Consider the following 1,784-nt stretch of genomic DNA (forward strand, 5'->3'; position numbering starts at 1 on the left):
GGTAGTGGGGTTGACCCTGGGCTCGGGCAGTTTTCTGGTGGGGGCAAGACCAGCCAGATCTGGCAGGGAGGAAACTGCAGATTAGGAAGGTACTGAAAACTTGCCGTGTGCAGCCCGCTCGCAATGCGACTGCACTCCGATGCCCTCTGCACTCGGACCCAGCCCGGCGTAGGGGAGGCCGTGGGGCGCCTCACCATGACGCCGAGAGTCCCTCCTGGCCGCACAGGAGTAAGGAGTGGACCTGCTGTCCGCTTTCCTGCTGGTTGAGCGGTGGTTGCAAGCAAGCCTTTTTGCTTGATTTGCAGGGCTGCCATCCCTGACCGCCTGAGCAAGCATTTGGAATTTAGCATGGTCTTAAAGGGCCTCCCCCCACCCTCTTCTTTGTTATTGAGAACCTTAAAGACTAGGGTCAGGAGATCTTATTGGTTGTGGGTTTTTGTTTGTTTGTTTTTGGGGTGGTGATTCTTTTCACCCCCCAAAACACATTGTTTTTATTTATACAGAGTCCTGACCACTTCATGCATGGGTAGGAGGAGTGGGAGAGGTTTCTTTCTTAATCCAGGAGCCTCCATAATGTTGGTTAATTGAGAAATATGCCACTGGCAAGTGGTCCTCATGGGTTTGGGAAACTCATGATACGATTCAGTCTCTCTCTGCTAGACCAACAAGGTGGGTGTTGATCTCTGCTTCTGAAAGAATCCTGAACTTGGGATTTTTAACTTTTAATTACTCCAATTTCAGTTTCTAAAGGTTTGAAGTCAATTGATAGCACAGTAGACAGGCATGTAATTGCAGTTTCAACTGTGTGTTCAAATGTCCAATCAAATTTCTTTTTTCCTTTTTTTTCCAAGGAAACTGGTTGACTCAGTTTGTTTAACTCCTGCTGCAGTGGTTTTAAACCCACTGTCGTAACCTGCAAGGTCACACTTGTATACCAGAGGGCCTTGTTCTTTATCTATACCAGTTAAGATCGTACAACAACGAAGAGGCCTCATTTCAGCATTCTGTGTGTAGAATATCTGAGAAACACCGCAATTCTTTTACATAACATATCCACAGGACTCTCATAGTCATACTTGTATTTCCGATTAGCTGCTTCGTAACGAGCCCTCTGGACTTGGGATCTGCTGTCCAGGTGTCATTCCTGTCATCACACAGCCAATGTTTTCTGTTATCTTGAATAAGTGGGCCACTGTGCTGGAATCCAATAACTTGTCAGGTACTTTCTTGTGTGACAATTACTGCACAGTCTTTTCCTCTGACAGTTACTGATGTAAGGCCACCCTGGTTAATTGCCTTAAAAGCATATTCTGCTCGGTAAAGGCAGCCCTTGGGTGAAAAAATAGTAATGTGGCTGTCAAACCAGTGCTGGAGCCATGGGACATGTTGGTACACCCTCTACAACTTCAAGTACAAACTCCTTACACCACAACTACCACAGTGTTTTTATTTTTTAAATAAGTAAAAAAGTAAATTTTTATTTTATATTCATTTGGTTTGCTTACAAAGTTAGTGTACTTTGTGTTTCACACTATCCTTCACTCACACTGTGTTTCATAAAATCATGCCCATTCTTATGCTTTATAAAATGAATCAATATTGAACTATGCCCATCGTTACCCTGTCTTTTCAGATCCCTGCTGGATCTTTCCCATTTCCTTCACACCCTCCCTCCAGCCACCAATTTATACTACCCTGTGATTCCAAATCCCATATTCTTCTGTCTCTCCCCTCCCTGTTGGGTCCCCATACATGTTTTGTTAATTATTTATTTGTACAATAAT

The 1,784-nt window shown here is 44.2% G+C and overlaps 1 pseudogene; it reads right to left on the reverse strand.

The window, feature by feature from the left end:
* Nucleotides 1-642: 642 nt before the first annotated feature.
* Nucleotides 643-1,385, reverse strand: LOC102863731 (annotated as a pseudogene).
* Between the last annotated feature and the right edge of the window lie 399 nt (nucleotides 1,386-1,784).

Source organism: Elephantulus edwardii, unplaced genomic scaffold, assembly GCF_000299155.1.
Source record: "Elephantulus edwardii isolate Elephantulus edwardi_28Jun2011 unplaced genomic scaffold, EleEdw1.0 scaffold00031, whole genome shotgun sequence".
In the NCBI taxonomy this organism is placed as follows: Eukaryota; Metazoa; Chordata; class Mammalia; order Macroscelidea; family Macroscelididae; genus Elephantulus; species Elephantulus edwardii.